At 32.8% G+C, this 18098-nt stretch overlaps 1 long non-coding RNA gene across 2 annotated transcripts in view; it reads left to right on the top strand.

Moving 5' to 3' along the window:
• Positions 1–18098, top strand: part of LOC105750312 — a 78061-nt gene that overhangs the window by 45696 nt on the left and 14267 nt on the right. The window contains exon 3 of one of the 2 annotated variants that reach the window (XR_001120940.3): positions 10988–11109. This is a non-coding gene — a long non-coding RNA (uncharacterized LOC105750312). Of the gene's footprint in view, positions 1–10987; positions 12414–18098 lie in introns of those variants that run through there. The other variant, XR_004229315.1, reaches the window with a different exon arrangement.

Below are 18098 nucleotides of genomic sequence, written 5' to 3'. Positions count from 1 at the left end.
TGTGTAACTCAGTGAAACTCTAAAACAAAACTTCAAGAATGAGGGATTTATGACTGTATTCACATAAATATAAATACAAGCACCTGACCATTATGTCCTTTTATTATTTTTTCACATTTTTGATCCTTTTTTAAATAGTATCCAGAAAAATAGCATCTCTAGCCACAGTGACCTACAAATAATGTACAACTCTTAGCAACCCATTTTTCTGAGGAATGTAGGAACTTGTGTAGTCTGAGCTTAGCTCCAAACATTGTGGAGCTCAAATACATATTTTTGTCTCTAGGATCATGTCATATATTTTCAAATTATAGAGAAAAGTTAGAAAGGAGTGAAAAATTAAGTTAAGTGTCTCTTTGGTATGGAATGGGTAATATAGTTTTTTTTTTTTTTTTTTTAATTAGCTGCAGACTCATTTCAAAAGAGTGAGTTGAAGCCCTTGTTTTCCAGCTAAGAAGATGTTGGTTGATTAGGACAGGTCAGTCCTTTGCAGAAACTGATATATCCCGGATCCTAAAAGGCAATATGAAGGGGAGAAGGATTTAATTATGTTGGGTAGTGAGGAAACATAGTGTCTGATCCAGGGAAAAAAGAATTATGCTGTTGCTGTTGTTTTGGGCTAAAAAAAAGAAAAAGTTGAACAGAAAAGAAGGGAAGAGAATTTAATTCAGACTTCTAAGTTCTGCCTTTTTAAATGAGGGAATTATCTATCTTCTAAGAGATTTTTTTTCAGGGCAGCGAAATAACACAATTGGTAGAGTACTTGGCCTGGAGTCAGGAAGACAGCTTCCTGAGGTCAAAATTGATCTCATACAGTTACTAGCTGTGTAAGCTTGGACAAGTAATTCAATCCTATTTACCTCAGTTTCCTCATCTATTAAACTACTAGCTAGAGCTAGAGAAGGAAATGGCAAACTCCTCTGGAATCTTTGCTAAGAAAACCCCAAATGGGCACAATGCTGCTTATGATAGTGTATTAGTTGACACATCCAGCTACCAGGTGGTGTCTAAGAGATATTCAATGCCCAGTTTCAAGGAGAAAATTGTGGAGAAGGAAAAAGAGAGGTTTGATTTTTTTTCCCTCTAATTATATTCATTAAAAAAAAAAAATAAACTTGTAAGCCCCAAATTAGAGAAAATGGCACAAGAACACCTACTAAAAGCAAAAGTAATATAATCGAATCATATACCAATCTAAGTTTTGTTCCTCCTTCTTTAGGAATATATTATATTCTATGACAGAATCGTAGCACAGAGAAAGCCTCAAAGCACATATAGTCCAATTTGTACCTTCAAAAGCAATCTCCCTGTAACATTCCTGAAACAAGTGGTTATTCACTCCTTAAAGATTCCTAGTTCCAAGGTAATCCCAATAAGTTTTAGATAGAAAACATCCTCTGCATCCAAAAAGAGAACTATGGAGACTGAATGTAAATTAACACATGCTATGTTCACTTCTTTTTTCCATTCCTTTTTTCTCTCCTGTGGTTTTTTCCTTTTTGTTCTGATTATTCTATCTCAACATGATTCATAAAGAAATGTGTATTTAAAAAGTTAATATACATATATAACCAAAAATAAACAAATAAAAAGAAACATTAAAAAATAAAATATATAAAAAAAGAAAAATGGACAGTGATGCTTGCTTCTATTACATTCAATTAGAAATCTTTTGGCATCTACAAACTTTAACACCTTGTATATCATGACATATGTTTGTTACTCCTAAGACACTCAAATGGAAAACTTTATTTTTCCCATCTCTTCTTTCAGATTCCATCTCAAAATGAAATAAGGTTTATTCACCATGCAAATAACAACAACAACAAAAGACTAGTTCTGGGGAACCCGCTAGCTCTAGGGAGAGCCTATTTCATTTTTGGATTAATCATTGTAAATTTGCAATTGATAAATATGAAATAAATTTATAAGTTATTTGGGAAAAAATCTGTGCCTGAATAACTCATATGATCAATAAATCATAAAATATGTGATTGAGTATAGAAAAGTTCAAGGCAGAAAGTCATTTCCAGTTTCTATGAATGAAGAAAAGTGTTAACCAGTATCCCAAAGAGCGTCTCTTTAAAGTAGTAATATTTTAAAGAACAAAAAAAAAAATGGTAAGTATTCAGAGGCATTGACAGAATAGATAATAGAAAAAAAAATTTGCTTTCTACTTCTTCCAGAAAACAGGATCAGGAATTGAATGATACTGAAAGGTTTGAGGAATTTCCAGATTGTTAGGATCTATCACCAGCAGGAGAGTACATTGATTTAGAAATTTTCAACAGGGCAATGCCATTTATATGCTAGATTCACAGGATTCTCTTGGAACTATGGACTGTTTTGTTTTGATAGGATATGTGAATAGGCTTGAGATTTCATTGGTACAAGGGAATCAAGTGGAAGAAATTCCCTCTATCAATACAAATCCATATCCATTCTACAACTTTTGATCTTTAAAATTTGCCTGGGAAAACTTAAAAGTTAAATGTCTTGCCCAGTATAACATGCACATTCCCCCTCACTCTCTCAGAATCAGGCCTATTAAATCTGCCCTTAAGGGGTTGGGATTTTTCTTCTCTGTTGCTATTGGTTCAAGCTCCCACCAGCTGTGTCCTCCCCATTGTTAGACCACATGACCTCAGAGAGAAAAGACTTGAATCTCACCAGAAGTTGTGAGCAAAGAAGCACATCACCAGAGTGCAACTGAAGACAATTAAACAATGACCAAGAAGCCAAAAAGGCGTAACCCAACTATGACAGGCCTTTTTGAATACCTCCAAAGCCAATGAATGAGCATTCCTCTTTATCATGAGGCTAGCTGACCACAATCGGTAACAGAATGTCCATGGATGCTCCACAGTCTCCCTAAGCAACTTAAATTTACTGTGTCTCTCCTGGAAGTCGGTCCTTGCAGAGCCTATTCCAGTTTTGGACTATTTGATGTTAATTTGCTTTCAATAAATATAAAGTAAATTAATAAATTGATTGGGAAATGATCTATACCTGAGTAACCGATGTGGTCAACAACCCATAAAATATAACATTCCTCCTGCAGAGTCTACTTCCTTGGAGAGATACTGTATTGGGTCTTCTGTGTATACTCTAGATCCCCATCCCACCAAAGCACTTGAACTTAGATAATTTTCATCATGAGATCAGCTCTCTAGCTTCCCTTCCATGATATATCTCACATTATTTAATTATAGATTCTTTTCCTTTTCTTTCTAATTTTGGGATAAATGTACCCAGGATTATTCTATTTTAGGCAGCAGTATTTCTTATTGTTTCTCTCCTTAGCTTTAACAGCAATTATGTTAAACATTCTCTCATGAACTAAGTATAAAATAATTCCTATAAGTGTGCATGTGTTTGCAGTAATTTTCATATGTTCCACACCTGAAATACTAGTTATGCCAGATTTAGAGGCAGTGAATATGTTTATACCTTTGTGCCACTTTTAAAAAATTTGAAAAGTAGATCATACTAATCAACTCAAAGAATTCATTTGCCTTTTATTGGAGTTTAAGTTTTCTTACAGATTAAAACAACTTTTACCTTGTAATTCTAAGAGAGTTGTATTGTGAGGGACCAGTGTTGGGGGATGGTCTGAACCCTGTTGCTCAAAATTCCTCACAATTAAATACAAAAGAACTTTCTGACAAGAAGCTGTTAAAATGGCTGAACTATGAAACTCTATTAGAAAGAATAGCTATGGGGCAAGCACTCTATCTCTTAGTAAGCTCTTCTATAAATGTTAGCTCCATTGACTTTGTCTTGGAAAAATTCCACGTAACTAACAAAGGACATCATATCCTGAAAGTAGCCATAGAATATTAATAAAGAAAGAAACAATAGAACAGAACTTTGAAAAACAACATTAAAGATGACCTGAGAATGCTGTAGCTGAAATGCTGGGAATCAACAGAATTTGTTTGGAAATTATTTCAATTGTAGAATGGCAGAGAAACTTTTTAAATAAGGCTTATTTTCTTTGTTTGAAATGTCTTGATAATGGGAGAAATAACCAGATAGGAGGTTTATAAAAATTTTTTAAAGTTATCATTGTCACCTAAAAATTAAACAAAAATTTTGGTGGGAAATACAGGCCTTTGATGATGAAAAATATAACTGCTTCAGTAATCAAATATTCTCACAAATGCTGGGATACCTGTTTTTGAACTAATATTTCTTCCCTTGGTTGACTTTTGTTCAAAAGATTGTGTGAAGACATTCAGTTGTCATATTTGAAACCAAGAATTTCTTCTTTTTCCATTTGAATACACATTCCTACAGATTCAAGCATATTAAAAATTACCCTTGAAACCATGAAAATAGCAAGATGCATGGTGTTGTCTTTTCTTGAGATACTAATTTATAATTTTAGAGCAGATGTGTGTTTACTTCCTCCTAAGCACTGGTGAGAAATTTAATCAATGAATTTGGATATGGATGAAGACTAGATGTTAAGACTTTCCAATAAGTATGGATAGCTCCAACTTAGGTCAGTTGAATTATACAGTAGATGTATGAATATAGCTTGATGAGGCTTGATTTGTTGTTTTGTTGTTTTGTTTTTGTTTTGCTTTTTAGGTGGAGTAGAAAGGCAAAGAGTAAAGTGACTTCGTTTCCATACCTTAGGGTTGTTTAAATAGCTATAGTCTTTTATCTGGTAATAAATGACATAATATGCAATTAAGATGAAAGGAGAAAAGATGTACAAGGAAACATATCATTGTTAGTTAATTTGAAAAGTTATAAAAATGTCTTAATAGAAACATTGTAAATGGAAAAGGAAATTTTCTCTTAGAAATATTAAACTGATGTACTTTGTTGCTTTTTTCCCCCCCAAAAAATAAACTATTGAAGCAGACTTTTTGGTCTCTACAGATTTATCTAGAGAATTGTGTAAATTCAGTTCATTTGAGATCAGCTTTTTCCACTAGAAAGAATTACATGTAGAAAAAGGGTTAATCATCAAAAAATGATATTTTCAGGAATATTCAAAGATAAAAATCCCTTTTTGGTTCTCTCAGTCAATTATTCTCACTGTGATTCATCAAATCAAATATTTATTATGCCCTGTTAAGTGCAGAATAATATTCTGGGAGCTAAAGAAAGTGAAAGTAATAGCATTTATATGTGTCTGTACATATATGTATACTTATACATATATAAATTTATGTAGATATGTGTGTATATATGAGTGCATATATACATACATATATAAGCTAATATTTTTAGAACACCTTGGTGTTCTCAAGGCACTTTATTATGCTCTTTATCTTCATAAGAACTTTTATGGCTACAAAGCATATTATTTACTTTATTCCACTGAATTTTCATGGCAATCTTGTGGTATAGACATCACAAGTAATATTATGCCAGTTTTCAGTGACAAAAGTGAGACTCAGAGAAGTTAAAGCTCCTGTAACTGGTAGTGCCAAGAAAAAATCCTAGGCTTCTACTTCTTGAGTGTAGTATTTTCATTATATCTAGCAGCAATTCTTAGCCAAGTTCTTTTCCTTGTATAGAAATCCTTCTGTCTCTATTCATCTTTTTCACTCCATGACATTCTTTTCCACCTCTCAAAAGATGGTAGCTTTCATTTTTTAAATGAAAGACATACATCTTGAAGGACTAAATAAAAAGAAAGAATAAGGAACTAATTAAATACTTCTGGTTTTTATCTTATAATAATTTGATAGACCCCTTGTTTGATTAGGCATCCATCACTTATCAAGCATTTTGGCTCAATGTGATATAAAAAAATGCTATTAGTAATACTGTTTGTGGATAGAATGGATGGAAGACTGAAGTTGCTCCACCAACTTCACATTTAGGTGAACAGATTTGCCTTTGTTGTGGTGTATTTGTTGAGGGATGAAGAGAAGGGGTAGGCTACTAGAAGACTATATCTTTGTTAATTTCACATATGTGATATGATCAATAGCAATATGGTACCTTGATTCATGCCTCCAAATAGGAGCTTATAATTTCCATATTAACTGAGTCTTTTGAAATTTTTAAGTGTCCTTAAATGATGTATTTGGGCTATTAAAAGAAGAAATCACACTTTAGAGAATACAGTGGAATCATGTTTCATGGTCTCCTATATTCCATTCAACATTAGCTAGCAGCTGCCTTGTACATAGCTGAATCCTGACATCACCAGTATTAAACCGTGACCTACTTTCTTTTTGCTCACAGTTAATGTTGTTATAGAGTTCAGGCTTGAACTGAACAAGAAGTTGCTGATGATTCAGATGCAGGGTGTGATTTTATAAATGAAATCTAAACAAGGGAGACAGCTTTAAAATTATCTACTCACTTTGGTGCTCCCCATAGTGATATCTTTAGATAGACCTATTGTGGAAGATAGACTTATATGGACAAAATGACCTTATATACTATATACTATATACTAAAATGACCCTATATACTAGAGAATTTTAGTTCCTCTGCTCAGAATTCATTTCTTTACTCCACTAACTTTCAAGTTTTTGCTAGTAGTGTCAACAGAGATGGAAATCTATGATAATAAAATTGAACCCCCCTTTTCTTGCTATTAGTTCAATATCCATATAGTGCTGACATCTGTTAATTTGATGCTACTGTAACAGCTGGGATTCTTGACCTAAATCAAGAAACAAATTAGAGTCCTAATCGCTGCAAAAATTTTCTAGTCATTGGAAAAGAAATTCCAAAAGCCATCTTGATTTTTCAAGAAAACAATAGAGAACAGTTTCAGAAGAATCAGACTTTGGAATTACAAAAAGCTGGGTTTTTTTCTCACAACTCTATACTTTGTGATTTGTAAACTTTAACATGATTAACATGTAAAAGATAGGCTTTTCCTCCTATGGAGAAAGAACTCTATTACAAGCTTTATGTGTGTATAGAATGTGAGTTGCATGTACTGGGATGTTTCCAGATGTGCCACTGCATCCCACCAAGGCTTTTGGTGTGCTTATGATTGTAATAGACTAATGCAATGATAATGAATTAAAACTCATTCTCATCATTGCCCTCTTTTAGCCAGGTTAATTTGATGAGTTTCTCTCTTCTGGTAAATTTTTAAGTGATTAATGCTTATCATTCAAAAGATCATTGAGTCCAAATTATATATTGAAGTATGATTTTGTCATTCAAAATAGAAATGAAAGTATTGTGGGAAACATTGATCTCTATTTGCCCACATTGTCTTTTAGCTAATAGAAACTTTCAGATATTTATCAGTTTGTTTGAAATCAAAAGAGACCTTTAGGAGAAGTAATAAGCATAATGATGAAGAGATGGACAAACTCAGCTGTGTTTTGGGTCCACTGAATGTCTGAAATGATTTTGCAAATGCTTTTGACTTGATAAAACCCAGGCTCCTGTGGGATTTTAAAAAAAAATCAAGATAAATGGGGCATCTAGGTGACACTTCCTAACTGTGTGACCCTGGGCAAGTCACTTAAACCCAACTGCCTCAGGAAAAAAAATCAAGATAAATAAATTATGAATTAATATATTTTATTTATATTTGAACTAGTTAAATTTAATTATTGATCTTATTTTCTAACATTATTTTCTTTTTCAAATGAGTTGTTTTAGAAAAAACAAATGGATTTTAATAGGAAAGCTATATCTTTTTAAAATTTTTCATATTTTTTTCTTGTAAACTTAATCTATATCCCATGATATTTATCAGTTTTTTAAACACTAAATATGGTCAAATATGAGATTTATTTCTTCTATTTCTTAAATATGGAAAATGGCCACATTTTTAATATTTTATTTATAATTAGATCTCATTCCTTTTTTGTTTTTATTTACTGTTCTTTGATTCTTTATGACATTTCACTACAATATGTTTTTCAAGCTTTCTGTCAGTATAATAGTTTTTTTTTTTTTTTTCCATTTCCCTTTGGACAGTCCATTCCCTCTTACTTTCTCTAGATCCTTAATTCATGAAGAATCCCCTGTGCCTTTTTGCTCCTAGATATTATATCTTTTCTTATATACTGGATTTTTTTCCCCTTTGACCTAAAACATGCTCAAGATGTTCCTATCTCTGCAAAAACCCTTCTATCAGTCATCCTTGCAAGAATATTTGTCATCCTGTTTTTTCTACCACCTATTCACTTCTCAGTCCCTTGCTACTTGGCTTCTATTTCTGGCACTCTGTTGAAACTGCTTTCCTCAGGTACACCAGTGACCTCCTAGTAACAAAACTCAAAGGCCCTTTCTTGTTTTCATTGTTCTGAATCATGCATTTATTTAATTCTTCTGTGTATCCCTTTTGTTTGGAAATTACTCCTTTACTTCTGAGACAATTTATTCTTTTATTTCTCCTTTTATTGCTGTTCATTCTATCTATACTGGTTCCATGTCATTCTTCTATTACAAACTGAAATTCCCAAGTTTTGGTCTTGGACACTATTATGCCTTTTATCCTCCTTCCTCTGAATTATTTTTCCTGGTGATCTTATCTACTTTTATTTTTTAACTTTTAGATCTAAGGACATTATTCCTATATCCAAATTTATAACTGTTTGCTTTATACCTTCACCTAGATGTCACACTATCTAACCTTCCTTCAAACTCAACATGCCTAATGTTATGTTCCTTATTTTTAAAATGACTTGTTTATATATCAATGGAGATTTATCTTCCTTGTTATCTAGGCCTAAAACCTTAATGTATTTGTCCTACACTTTAAATTTCCTCACCCCCTTGACCAACTAATCCCTAAATCTTTGTAATTATTCCTCTGCAGTATCATTTGGATCTGTTTCCTCCATTCTCTTCTCCCTACCATCAACTTTAGTTTAGGAATTCAGTATATTTTGCCTTAAAATATTATCTTAATTAACTTCAACCTCCTCTCTCCTATATATGATTTTTAAATTAATCTCCTTGTTCATAGCTTCCTTATGTCACTAACCTGCTTGAATATTATCAATAGTTCCTTATTACTTTTAAACTTCTCTGAACTATATTTTCTCTCAGTCATTTTATCTTGCCTTCAACCTACATTTTTTTGACTTGTCTACCATCACTTCTCTTCATATACTCTAAATACTCACCAAACTGGACTATTTGTCTTCCCCAAATGTATCTAATGTTTTATTACTTCTGTGCCTTTAATCACACCTATCTCTCTGATTTGAATACTCTTTTTCATACACCCCCAACACTATCATTCTGCTTACTATGTTTCCTTCAAGTTGATTTAAAAATACCATCTCCCCAGCCCAGCTTTCACTTTTGTAAACTCCACAATGCCTACAACAGTACTCAATAATAATGAATTTATGAGTAATTATTAAATTAAATATTTTCATAATATCGTAACTTGCTAAAGTTATGTGAATTATTTACATTTCTTTTTGCTCATTTATTCACGTCTTACTGTTATTTATTCTTCCCAGTTGGGCAAATAAAATCTGCACCATACCTTTCATATATATATAAAGCAGAATTTTTAATACTCTCAGAAAAGTTTCTGGGTTGTTGCTTTAGTGGGCTTAAACATTTTGACTTTTATCTAGATTTTGTTTATAATACACCCAAAAGATATAGGATATTTAAAAAATTTTTCTTTATTCCCTCAAATTTTCTAAAGAGGTTTTTAGCCATCAAAGATGATTATTTACTTTTATGGTGACATATTGGTTTATTCCCCCTCTTTTATTGCTCCATGACTGCTAGTTTGAAATCTAACTATGTCATCTTCCTAAGGTTGATACTTGCAAACTATCCATAGATATGGAGACCAGAAAGATGTAAGATGTCTGGGGAACATAACTTCAGAAGCAAGTATAAAATATTTAATCGATTCCCTGATTGTTTGTCTTCCCCATTATCTAAACTCACTATCAGATTCATTAAAAACTTATGATAAGAAATTTCACATCAAACTTTGAGATGTTTTGTTGCAATTTTACTTACCTTAATATATCCTGAGGATTATATATTAGCAATTTCACAATGCTTTGGCATTTATTTGAGGGGTAGGCAAACTGCTACTGATGTATTTTTCATTTCCACAAGACTATTAGAGACTTTATCTTTGCAGATCTTTTATTATTCCATAAGTTTTGAATTTCTATATGTATTTTTCAGTACTTACTATGAGCAAAACATTGTATTAGGTGCTACAGAAGATAGAAAGATGAATAAGTCCCAGCCTCTGCTTTCTTTTTTTTTATTATTATTTTTAATAGCCTTTTATTTACAGGTTATATGTATGGGTAACTTTACAGCATTGACAATTGCCAAACCTCTTGTTCCAATTTTTCCCCTCCTTCTCCCTACCCCTTCCCCCAGATGGCAGGATGACCAGTAGATGTTAAATATATTAAAATATAAATTAGATACACAATAAGTACATGACCAAATCATTATTTTGCTGTACAAAAAGAATCAGACTCTGAAATATTGTACAATTAGCCTGTGAAGGAAATCCAAAATGCAGGTGGGCAAAAATATAGGGATTGGGAATTCAATGTAATGGTTTTTAGTCATCTCCCAGAATTCTTTTGTTGGGTGTAGCTGGTTCAGTTCATTACTGCTCCATTGGAACTGATTTGGTTCATCTCATTGCTGAGGATGGCCTGGTCCATCAGAATTGGTCATCATATAGTATTGTTGTTGAAGTATATAATGATCTCTTGGCCCTGCTCGCTTCACTCAGCATCAGTTCGTGTAAGTCTCTCCAGGCCTTTCTGAAATCATCCTGTTGGTCATTTCTTACAGAACAATAATATTTCGTAATATTCATATACCACAATTTATTCAGCCATTCTCCAGTTGATGGGCATCCACTCAGTTTCCAGTTTCTGGCCACTACAAAGAGGGCTGCCACAAACATTTGTGCACACATAGGTCCCTTTCCCTTCTTTATGATCTCTTTGGGATATAAGCCCAGTAATAACACTCCAGCCTCTGCTTTCAAAAAGCTTACAACCTAGTTTTTTGTTTTTTGTTTTTTCAGCAAAACAAGCCTCTCCCTGAATATTATGGAGCTGGCCATTTGATTTGACAGAAGATCTTTGAAAATAGAGATGAATGCATTTTTTCCTCTGTCTACTCACCACATATCCCAAGTCCTAACATGTGAGTGGTACTTAATAAATACTTATTAATTGATTGATTTCTGCCCATCACTAATAAAAAAGGTATTATGCTGTTTATTTCAAAGAATTTGCCAAAGATATATAAATGCACAATTATTGAAAGGGAGAAAAAGGTTAAGGAAAAAAGTTCACAATCAAGTTTTGATTTTACTTTTTGCTTAAATATCTGATGCAATTTTCACTTTGGCTTGTAGAAAAAAAATAGGACTTTTTAATGTTTAAAATCATAAATAGAGGTCTCAGTCCTTAATGACTAATTGGCTGGATTGTTGACTTGACATGCCGAGATGTAACGAAATTTGTCATGAGAATCAGTAGACCTCTATGTGGAAAGATATTGCCTTTCGTCTTTTTAACTGGATTTCAGTTGAAGTTTATTATTAAGATTTCTCCATCCTAGCAATAAGACTTGACAGAATAGAAAATTTTGCTTTGTGTTTAAATATATGCTTACTCAAAAAACCTCATCCTTTAATTAAATAAGAAATTATCTTCAAATGAAGGGCATATGCAATATTTGGAGCCTATCTCAGTGACAAGCTTAGTTTGTTTTTAATAAAATTTTGATTAATCAAATCATTGATTTTCTTTTGCAAAGAATTTTGTTCCTTTTGTTTTGTTCAAAAATTAAGTTACAAAAGTCATATAGTTCATATTATCTCTGCCTATATGCTTAAAAACTGACATATACTTCATATGCTAAAAGTTATAATTTGCAAAATTTTGCTATGTGACCATGTACGTGTGTGTGTGCGTGTGTATATATATATATATCTGACTGTAAACTCAAATAGGTTATATACAATGGCCTACTGTATTTGAAATCAGCATGAGTAAGCATAAATGTCAATGGCTGCTTTCTTTTATTTAAGTTTTTGTCTAGGAATAATGACTCTTATCAAAATTTATACAAATTCTCTTTTAAAAGATAGCATGTATTTTCAAAGAACAATATGCTTTTCATGAAAACTGTCAAATCTAAGTGGATTGATCAGTCTAAAATCAACTGTGATTTGTCTAACAGAACATATTTCTAAGGTATATTAGTTATCAAATTTATAGGAGAGACTTCTGACATACTTATGACCTAGTACAGCTAAATCTAGCTATCTTTGATGGGAGAAGGGGTCAGGAAAGAGAACAAGCATTTATAAAGTGTTTATATACCAGGTACTTGCTAAACACCTTACAAATATTATTTCATTTGGTGCTCATTATAGCCTTATCCTCACAATAGTTATTATTATTGTCCCCATTTTACAGTTGAAGAAACTGAGGTGGACAATAAAAATGTTGCCCAAGATCACACCATAGCAAGTATTTTGAGTTCAAATTTGAAGTAATATTCATTCCAGGCTTGCAAAAGAAAAAAAAAAGTCACTCTAACTCATAACATAGTTATGGGTATATTTGTACTTCCTCCTGTTATACTGATATCACTTTAAAAGGTTAGTATTATATTACACATGTGTGTATAAATTAATATGCATGTGCACAATAGAACACATACATACATACATGTTTATATTTATATCTTTGTGTCCCCTTCCTCGGAAACCAACCCCTTGCTCCATGTCTAGTCAAGTACTTATACTATATATAGCAAATACTTAATATATATTTGAGTTATTGAGTGGAATGTCTCCATACTCTTTAGAAAATGAATGACAATGTAAATATATCAAAGACTGAGGTAAAGTTTTTTTTTTTTTTTTTTTTTTACCATTTAGTTTCAGCATCATGTATGGAACAGGAAATAGAGCAATCTATCAGCATTTATTAAGCACCTATTATGTTCCACATTCGTATTGATAAGCACTAGAAACAAGAATCAGTATCTAGGTTTTAGTTCCAGCAAACATGTTTTGAGCAAGGCATTTTATTTCTTTAAGTCTCAGTTTTTTAATCTGAAATATGAGTTATGTTTCAAAAAAATTTAATTAAAGCACTCTTTCACTCTTTTCTTTAAGAAAACTTTTTTTTTTCGTAAGGAATCGAAGTCTTATTTGGGGGTGGGAGTGGGAAGAGTTCCTGACTGACTTCCATGTTATAGGGAACTCCCAGTGAGGAAGTTTTCTCTATTATTGCAGATAGGTTACTTTTCCAGGATCATACAACCAGTATATATCAAAAAAGAGATACATAGAATGAACCCTTTAAAAAAACACAATGTTTAGCATCATGCCTTGCAAATACATGAATGATCTGAGATTTTATGAGTATAAGGAAACTAAAATGTGTAATTCCATCAAAGAAGATTGCAGCATTCTAATATTTAATAGAATAAATCCTATGGGGTTGCATGAAGTGTGTAAATGTGACTTGCTTCCAATCCCATAACTAGTAAATTGCAGGACTGAAATTTTAATTCAGGTCTTGACTGATTGATACCAAAGCCATAACTTCATTCATTACCTCAGGTGTAACTCAATACCTTCAGTAAATATTTGTTGAAAGACTGAATTAATAACTAAGTAATCAAGGCATAAACCTGTACAGATTAACCCATTAAAAACATAATTCTATAATAAAATCTACTATTCTTTCTGAATAATAAGAACTGAATAGATAACCAAAAAAGAAAGAAAGAAAGAAAGAAAATAAGAAAGAAAGAAAGGAAAAAAAAAAAAGAAAATCTGCTGTATCTAAAAGGAGAAGCATGGAAAGTTTTCTTTCTAGATAGTAGAGTTGGCACCACAAGATCAAAAGGACAATTTTATCTGCATTGTGCCTAGGGACTAAAAGACTTTTACAAGTATTTCTGTCTCTTTGCTCTTGCTTTTGTGTCCCATTAATGGTATTTAAATTACAGCCCTGCTGTAGCCATGTAGTCAAAACATCCCATCATCTGATGAGACACCATATTATAATCTGTCAAGATGTCTCATTTTACAGTTCTTTCATATACTGTACTTGTCCTCATTTTTCTCCTTTGCTGGGAAAAAAGAAACACCAAATTGCCCTCTAAACTAGGTCTGTATGTTGGCTTAATTGAGCTGGACAAGAAAAATAAGCCACACTGGGATTTAGATTGGTTTAATTAAACTAGAATCTTAGTTAAAGATTGTCTGTCTAGTTGCCAGTTTATCTGTATCTCTCCTGCTATTTGTCCATAATTCCTTTTGTGATATTCATGTTTCTTTTTTTGTGTGGAACACAGACAACTCCAATTAGAATTTATTTTTCATGTTTGTTAAAGCAGAATCAAGAATGAATATCCTTTTATGTTTCATGGGTAAAATGTGGCTCTTTTCAATGCATATGCAATAATTTTTCAGATCAAGTCATATAAAAATGGATTGAGTTTTGTGAGTAAATAAATTACCTGGGAAGTCTGCAAATATGAGAGCTTTTGGTTTTAGTTTTTTGTTGTTTTTTTGGGGGGGAGGGGAGAGCAATCAGGATTTATTGACTTGCTCAAAGTCATACAACTAGTAAATTTCTAAGGCTGGATTTGGACTCAGGTTCTCCCCATTCCAGGGCCAGTGCTCTATCAACTGCACTATCTTGTTGTCCCAACTCTGCAATAAAGAATATCAATTTTTAATATCCCCTTCAGAATATCATAAAGTCAAAATAAGTTTCTTTGTCAAATAGGTTTTAGTTTGACTTTGCCTTGCTTGTATAAGATTTTTTATACAGACTTGAAAATTCCTTTTTAGTTTAACCTCATCCATACTGGTAAGCTCAGTAAACATTACTGTGTAGAGGCAATGACTCCACTAGATTTTGAGTTAGAAGACTTGGCTTAGCCTCTCATTTCTGACACTGTGTTTCTGTGCATAATAACCTTTTACCTCTCTGTGATTTTTACTTCCTATCTTTCTGTATCTAATTTCTCAAAACTTAAAATACAGCAAAGAGAAAAAAGTTATTTCTCACATTTCCATTTCATTTCAAGCAGTTAATTGAAAATGAGCCAGTACAAATTACTTCAAAACATTGGATTATTTTTGGGAAGGTAGGGCTCTCAAATTCAGTCCTTAAATTTTTAAATATTGCCAGTCTTACTTTGCTTTTAACCCTTGAAAAATATGTGTTGTTGTTACTCAGTTATATCCAAAGATAAAACTAGAGATACTAGAGTGGTTTGAAATTTTCTCTTTAACTCATTTTAGAAATGAGGAAACTAAAATCTACTATGCTTTGTAGAGTTAAACGATTTGTCCAATGCTACTCAGCTAGTAAGCCTCTGAGGCTAGAGTTGAGCTCATCAAAACAACCTAGCTGCCCCATAAATCATATATGGGAAATAAATAAAAATGAATAAATCAGCTCATGGGAGAAAATACCAGCTTTGGAAGCAATAATAGATCTGAATTCAAATTCAACCCTTGTTATAAGTATTCTTCCTTTCTTGGCATTAGTTTTCTCATCTACATTATTGAAGGGACTGGACCAAATGCTCTCAAAGACCCATTCCAACCCCGAGTCTATCCTGTACTATATAGAATAATATAGTCTACTTTTCAAAAGTTACTGTAAAGAAGCTAAATTCTCTGGTGTTAAACTTTTTTAAAAATTCTGGAAAATTACCTCCTGTAAGATACTCGGCATGAAAGGAATCTGTATTTGCTGAACATTAGGTAACAAATAAAATCTCAATTCCTTTGGTAGTCAAATTTCTCTGCAATCTGGCTCTAACTAATCTTTATAGTGTTTATTTTACAAATTCTCTTTCATATACCTTATACCTCTGGTTACACTGGACTAATCAATATGCCCCAAATATTTATTAACTTTTACCACCCCAGTACATTTTGCTTATATCTTTGTCTTGCTCTGGAATTCCTTTCCCCAATTTCTACTCTCTATCTATCCTTAAGGATCCAGATAAAATATAGTTTCTTTCATGAAATCATCTCTGGATCTGTCCTCTCTTCTGACTACACATTGAGGCACTAGTAGAAATTCCTATTTCCTCCTTAACCCTCTCTCCTTCCTAACATACTTGTTATTTTTAAGGGTGTCAACACTGGCCCAGTACCCTTCTGTTTCCTCACAATCTATATGTCAAACTCAACTATGTCTTTCACCCTCCCACATCCAATCAGTTGTCAAGTCCTAAAATTTCTACCTTCATCAAATAACATATTCCTCCTTTGGTTCCATCACACTGATGTAGGCCCTTATTAACCTCATACCTAGAAAACTTTTAATAGCCAGCTGGTTGGTCTCCTTGATTCAAAATTTCCTCCCCATTTAATCCATTCAGCTATCAAAATGATTTTTCTAAAGCACATATGATTCCCCCATCTAATAAACTCTAGTGGTTCCCTGACACCTTCAGGATCAAACACAAAATCTTCTCTTTGCCTTTTTAAGTTCTTTGCAACCCAGTCTTTCCCACCTTCTTATGCCTTTCTCCCTCCACATATTCAGAGATATATTGACACTGGCCTCTGCACACCATAGTCTATTTTCCCAACTCTTGAATCCCATACCTAAAACACTTGCCCTACTCATTTCTACCTTTTAACTTAATCTGTTCCCTTCAAGTGTTACCTAAAGTCCTACAGAGAACCTTCCCAGCCCTTATTAATATTAAGGGCTTCCCTCTAAGAATACTCCCTTATTTACCTTGTATATACCTTGTTTTTATATGGGTGGAGGGTTCTTAAATTCAGTCCTTAAATTTTTAAGAATTACCAGCCTTATTTTGCTTCTAACTCTTGCAAAGAAAGTATTGTTACTCAGTTGTATGCATTTCTCTGTGAATCTATTTGGGATTGTCTTGGCATAGGTACTGTTGCTTCTCCCCTTAGATTATGAGCTCATGAGGGCAGGGTTTATTTTTGCCTTTCTTTATATTCTTACTGCTTAGTATTATGTGCTTAATAAATGCCACTTGACTTCGCTTGACTTTCACATTGGGACTTTTATAGAACTTTGTACCATTTCATACACACTCATTTGGGTAGGATCATAGCATTTGAACCTTAGAGATTACAAATCCCAAGATTACTTATGCAAATTGAAGTTTAAGATAGGGACTATACTAATTGTTCTTTGCCTTGTAGATAATAATTACAGAATAATGTATAAATTAATTAATTCTGGAAACAAACCTTATCTTTAAGAATTTTCAGATATCTAGAAATACTTCTCATGGTCTCTAGGAGCAGGAAGTTGAGAATAGAGACTGCTCTAGCATAATCATTTTACCGAGACTAAATCATCTTTTCCCACAACCAAAATCTGTGACTTGGCAGATAGAAAATTGTTAGAATACTGGATCTGTCCATGGGGCTGTGGAACCCAATGTTTTAATCAAAAATAGAATTTGGCATCCATTAATGTTAAGGGGGGGGAGTTTTTAGGGACAAATGAACAGTGTAATGGAAAGAATTTTCTCTATGCATAAAAGAGTGATTTAGAGACTCTACCTCCATGGGGAATACTTAAACTTAGGACTTAATCTCATGGGCCCATTATCAGTAAAGAGAACTTGGCACCACTGTTACATTTGCACGGCCATTAAAGCCAGTCGACAAAGAGCCATTGCAGCTTTTATATATAGCATCTACACCATGTAAACTATAAGTACCAATATAACTGTCAGTTGTTATAACTATCATTATAGTTCTTAGTGCATTGGCACAACTAGTAATCTGTTTCAATTGTGAACCAAACACAAGACTTTGGGAGACAAAGAGAAGTGAAATAAAATGTATTTGGCTTGTTTTAATTTGGTTAAATGTTCAATTTATAGTGGACTGAGGGAAGAAGAAACAGTGATGTCAGTGGAGTAAATCCAAATGCAAATCAAATGTTTAAGATATTGCCTGCCATTAAATCACCAATACATTTAAACTTTTATCTGCTTTCTTAACATTAATTTTTAAAAAGTCAGTTTTGGTCTTACATAAATATCTGGAATAGGGGAAAGGACCAGTTTCTCTCTCCTTTATACTGTTAGACTTTCAAACCATTGAAAAAACCAATCTGTTTCATGGTCACGTGATCAGA

This window comes from Sarcophilus harrisii, chromosome 4, assembly GCF_902635505.1.
Source record: "Sarcophilus harrisii chromosome 4, mSarHar1.11, whole genome shotgun sequence".
Lineage (NCBI taxonomy): Eukaryota > Metazoa > Chordata > Mammalia > Dasyuromorphia > Dasyuridae > Sarcophilus > Sarcophilus harrisii.
Note: the sequence above shows the minus strand (reverse complement) of the source record. Positions and strands in the feature narration are given on the sequence as shown.